Raw genomic sequence first — 5,573 nt, forward strand, 5'->3', positions numbered from 1 at the left:
AATATGATTGGATCATTGGCATATTGTTATATTATCTAAGTATGATTAGTGGTGGATATCAAAGCCCTACCTTTAGCTTTTCATTTATCTTTGTATCTTTTTATTTCTTTTTCATAGTATCAATTTAGTGACAATTTGATATTTTTATCAATTCTAAAACAAAATCAACAATCCTCGTGGAATCGATCTCGTACTGGTTGCACTATACTATTGTTTGATCTTGCGCACTGTTAAGTGCTAAAATATTCATATTTTTATCCCTTAACTTACATGTTTTAATCCTGTAGTTTTAGTTAATTTATGCTATTTTAGTTCCTTTATGTGTTTTCCATGCTTTTGTAGGCTTTTGGAAGAAAATGACGTAAATCTGGAAGATTTGGGCTCAAAAAGAGAATTTTTGAAAAGTTGGAGTTTCTGGTAGTGTGATCGATTGTAGGTGACTTGTGATTGATCGCACTGTGATCGATCGCACACGGGTTGCGATCGATCGCACTTGTGCGCTGGAGAATTCTAGAAGCTGCAGATAGACTCCCTTTCCTTCCATATTAGGGTTTTCCAAGTCCCACTTGTAATAGGACTAAAACCCTACGAATTTCCTAGGTTTACTAGTGTAACAAGGACTTCTAAAGCTCTATAAATAGACCTCTAAACCTTGACAATAATCAAGCTGGAAAGACGCAACTGTGGGGAGAGGAATTGGAGGCTACCTTTCGGTTCTTTCTTTCCTTTTTCTCTTTTAGTTTTATTTTTATTTTTATTATGTATAACTAATTTATTTAGTAGGGCTAGATTGAAGACCTAGTTATGTTTAGTTAATATTTAATATTGTCACCTTTGTGATAATTATGTTGTGGTATTTAACTTGATTAATTCCTGCTTTCATGAATTCCTCATATGTATGTACCTGATCAACATATGCATATGATATGGACTAGTTAGTTAAATTAATTTGGATGACCGAGTCCTGGGTTTAACATAAGTAACAAAAGTAATCCACACCGGGTTCATGGGTTAATCAACATGGAGAACCGGGAGTATACACCCATGCCCTAGGCCCCATGTATTTGTCGATTTCCATGGAATATTTGCTTTCCTAAATAATAACTTAGTATACACCCATACTAAATCCTTTAGGAAAGAAAGAGTTAGAGTATACATCAATGCCCTTAGGTTGACAAACATTAGATATACATAATATGATTAAAACATTAGCATATTGACAAATTATCTAAATATAATTAGTGGTGAATATCAAAACCCTACCTTTTTATCATTATCAACTCAAATCCAATCTTTGTTTTATTTTACTTTTGGAATTTAATTTTAGACAAAATTTAGCAATCCTCGTGGGAATGACCCCGTACTTGCACATTATACTACTATGTTGACCTCGTGCACTTGCGGGTAAAACATCCAATTATTTGCCTATTAATTTAGGTAGGTAATTGTGACAACAAGTTTTTGGTGCGGTTGCTAGGGATTGCGGCAAATTTTATTTAGAATTAATTTCTTTTAGTTGTGTTATTTTAATTTTTAATTTTTAATTTTGGTTTTTCCTTTAATTTATTTTTGTTGTAAAGTTTTCTGTTTTTCTAGTTTTTTTCGCAGTTCTCGTTTTGCCTCTGGAGGTACGCTTGAGTGCCCAACAAGGGCGATCGAGCGCACCAGTGCGATTGAGGACACCTTATGGTGCGATCGATCGCACATCCAGAGAATAGCACAGCTACTGCACTAATTACAGATCTGATTTATTTCTTTTATTTTTGTTTTGTTATTTAATTTTCTTTTTGTTTTAATCATGTTGAGAAACAATATACCTCCGGTGCGAAGACCTACGAAAAGTTCATTCAGTCCTCAGATCCTCAATCAGCCATCATGCATTAATTTCCAGCCCATTGTGCAAAGCAGTTACGATTTACCTCTGTTGCTCAATATGAGTCCACACTATAAAGGCACACCTACAGAGAACCCATATTGGCATATTCGAGAATTCTGTGATTTCTGGAGGACTCAAAATGTTCAGGGTTTAACTCCAGAAGAGATCAGGTTAATCCTCTTCCCTTTTTCTTTAAAAGATAATGCTAAGAGATGGTACAATTCTTTGGCCGCAGGTTCTATTCATACTTGGGATGAGGTGGCCACAAAGTTCTTAAAGAAATTTTTTCCAGCCCAAAAGACAAGGCAATTGAGAAGGGAAATTATGACTTTCCAGCAAAGAGATGGAGACCTTTTCTTCGAGGCATGGGAACACTTTAATGAGCTACTTCTCAGATGCCCTCATCACAATATATCTCAAGACGATCAGGTATTGGCATTCTATGAGGGTTTAAATGATCCTAACAAGAGTCTTGTAGATTTAGCTTGTGGTTACATGTTGATGGAGAAAAGCGGCAAGGAAGCCATAGAACTCTTTGAGACCTTAAGTGAGAACTCCCAACAATTCCCATCTAAAGGGAAACAAGGACTCAAAGGAAAAGGCATATATGAAGAGAGCACCAATGGAGGAATTCAGGCTCAAATGGCTGCCATGGAGAAAAAGCTGGACATGTTCATGAAAGCTATGACTAATCATAGCAGTGCTCATGTTCAACAAGTTACACAAGTTAAGGTATGTGCCGTAAGTTCCCATATTGATCACACCACTAAGACTTGTCCCATGTTTTCAATTGTAGATCATGCTCATCAAGTTGTCCCAACATTATCATAAAGAGGAGCCATCTCCCATCTATTGGCCTTCACAACACCAAGAAGAGGAGCCATCTCCGCAGCTCTAGGGTCAATCATACTCCTTTCTTAGCCACAATGAAGCCAAGATGCAACTATTGGAATACACTACCAAGATAGAAGCTCATGAAGAGGAGCCACCTCCCGTCAATTGGCCTCAACAATACCACGAAGAAGAATGTCAAAGTCAATCGGTGACTACTCCTCATGGAAAATACATGAAGGACAAGTGCACTTATTATCATGAGTAAACAATCACCACACCTGGGAATGAAGAAATTGTTGAGGAAATGTTTTGTGAGCCAAGTCTTTGGAACCCTTTGGGAGAGTGCTTTGATGAATTTGGAGGTGACCTAGACCTGGACAAGCTACTTGAGTATGCTAAAACTTCTAATGAGCCAAGTCTTGAGGATCCGATGGGAGAGCATTTTGATCAAATTGGATGTGACCTAGATCTTGACAAATTCCTCAAGCAAGCTAAGATGTGTAGTGAGCCAAGTCTAGAGGATCCATTGGCAGAATACATTGCTCAATTTGAATTTAATTTGGACCTTGACATGATACTTGAGCAAGCTAAGGCCTTATTGGATTCCACTCCTGAGAACAACAAGGCAGAAGAGAGGAAGGAGGAGAAAACTGAGGTTCTAGAGGAACTACATCGGGAAAAGGAAAAGAGCACTGAGACTTCATCAACATCAGCTCCTATTCTTGAATTACCAAGAGTCCAAGAGAGAAGTCTGCTGGGGCTATGTGATGAGCAAATTAAGGACATCAAGATAGATGAATTCCCTGAGTATTATCCAGTTCATGACTCCCTCCCGGATGAGAAACTATTGGAGAAAACTCAAATTGGTCCTCCCCAATCTATAGACAATGGGAATCACTTTGCAGCAGAAAAGATTCATTCCCTTTGGTGCAAGAGAATGAAAGATTGGTGCTTCAAGTTTAAAGTACCAAAGTCTGGCTGAAGACATTAAACTTAGCGCTCATGGGAGGCACCTCATAGTTTATCTTTTTATTTTGTTTTGTTGTAAGTTAATCTTTTTAGTTATCTTTAGTTTTGTTTCTTTTTACTTGTTTTGGTGTTTTCTTATTTTGAAAGGACAAGTGTGCTTCACTTCAAGTTTAGGGGTGTGCTATGAGTCATGCTTTCCAAGATGATGTTGTCCATCTCCCAGGTACATTCTTTCCTTAATTTGGACACATTGGGGACAATGTGTCATTTAAGTTTGGGGGTATGGGAACACGTGTTGTTTACACACACTCTGTCCCAATTTCATGTTATTTGTTTTGTGTGTTTGTTTGTTTATTTGAAAAATAAAAAAATTAAAAAAAAAATTATGCACGTTCATGTTTACCCTAAAATTTTAAGATAATCTGAAAGAATTATGGCTTGAATTCATTAGTAAGCTTAAAATTTTGAACACATGATCTGATAAGTGAATCTGTAGTTTGGTTACTTGTTTAGGACAGTTGAAAAATCACATGTTTGATTTAATCACACAAACACATGAGCACATAATTTGTGAGGTATGACATGAAAGCTATGTGTGTGTTTCTGTATCTTGGATCAAATTGGATGACTTATTAAATGGACACTCTGACATATATATATATATATATATATATATATATATATATATAATATCATTGATAAGCTTTTCACTAAGTAACTGGACTTCTTGCCTCAAAACATTGAGTATTCACGTCAAAAGGTGAAAAATTTTGATTTGATTAATGTCAAGGTTAGTTTGGTTTTGTAGCCTTTTTTACTCGAGTTAGTAGGTTCTTAGGGGTGTCTCTATACCTAATGCCCTAAAACCATCTGGTTTGGGAGTCATTGACTTAACACTCATTACATGGGTCAATTAGAAAGCTTAAGGGAACCAAACATTGCACAACTTGACTAAAAAAAAAAAACAGAGAGAAAAAAGAAGAAAAGAAATATGCCATTGTTGTTCATTCTAATAGGGATTTCAATGAATTTTGAGATATAGAGACATTACACATTGGAAAGATTTGGAAGCCTCATAATTTTGTGCTAGTTCACCTTACACTATTTTCAAGCTTGTGATGTTATAGCATGTCCTTTGTAAGTAATTGCACTTTGAGATTCCAATTCATTGTGAAGATGGAGTTCATCTTTTTAAGTTTGCTAATGAATAAAAATCATGATCTTGAAGTGATGCTTTAATTTTTGGGATAACATGAACTGTGCGTGATGTTTAGGGGTAACATTCATGGAAAACCCTCACGAGACTTCACTCGTCCTCTAGGAAATTCCTAGGGGTTTAAAAGGCTTGTTGCATACGCTAAATGCAATCATACATCCCACGAAAGATGGATTTATCTATTTGTTTTCTATTTTTTATTTTGTTTTTAGTTTTGTATTGCTAAGGAACTAGCAATATGTAAGTTTGGGGGTGTGTTAAGTGCTAAAATATTCATATTTTTAGCCATTAACTTATATGTTTTAATCCTTTAGTTTTAGTTAATCAATCGCAGGTGACTTGTGATCGATCGCACACAGGTTGCGGTCAATCGCACCTGTGCTCTGGAGAATTCTAGAAGCTGTGGAGAGACTCCATTTCCTTCCATATTAGGGTTTTCCAAATCCCACTTGTAATAGGACTAAAACCCTACGAATTTCCTAGGTTTACTAGTGTAACAAGGACTTCTAAAGCCCTATAAATAGACCTCTAAACCTTGAGAATAATCAAGCTGGAAAAGACACAACTGTGGGGAGAGGAATTGGAGGCTACTTTTCGGTTCTTTCTTTCCTTTTTCTCTTTTAGTTTTATTTTTATTTATATTATGTATAACTAATTTATTTAGTAGGGCTAGATTGC

The 5,573-nt window shown here is 36.1% G+C and overlaps 1 non-coding gene across 1 annotated transcript; it reads right to left on the minus strand.

Moving 5' to 3' along the window:
- Positions 1 to 2,182: 2,182 nt before the first annotated feature.
- LOC132162684 (small nucleolar RNA R71) lies at positions 2,183 to 2,289 on the minus strand. The gene has a single exon (XR_009438262.1). It is a non-coding gene; the product is annotated as a small nucleolar RNA R71 (small nucleolar RNA).
- Between the last annotated feature and the right edge of the window lie 3,284 nt (positions 2,290 to 5,573).

This window comes from Corylus avellana, chromosome ca9 (assembly GCF_901000735.1).
Source record: "Corylus avellana chromosome ca9, CavTom2PMs-1.0".
NCBI classification, from domain to species: Eukaryota; Viridiplantae; Streptophyta; class Magnoliopsida; order Fagales; family Betulaceae; genus Corylus; species Corylus avellana.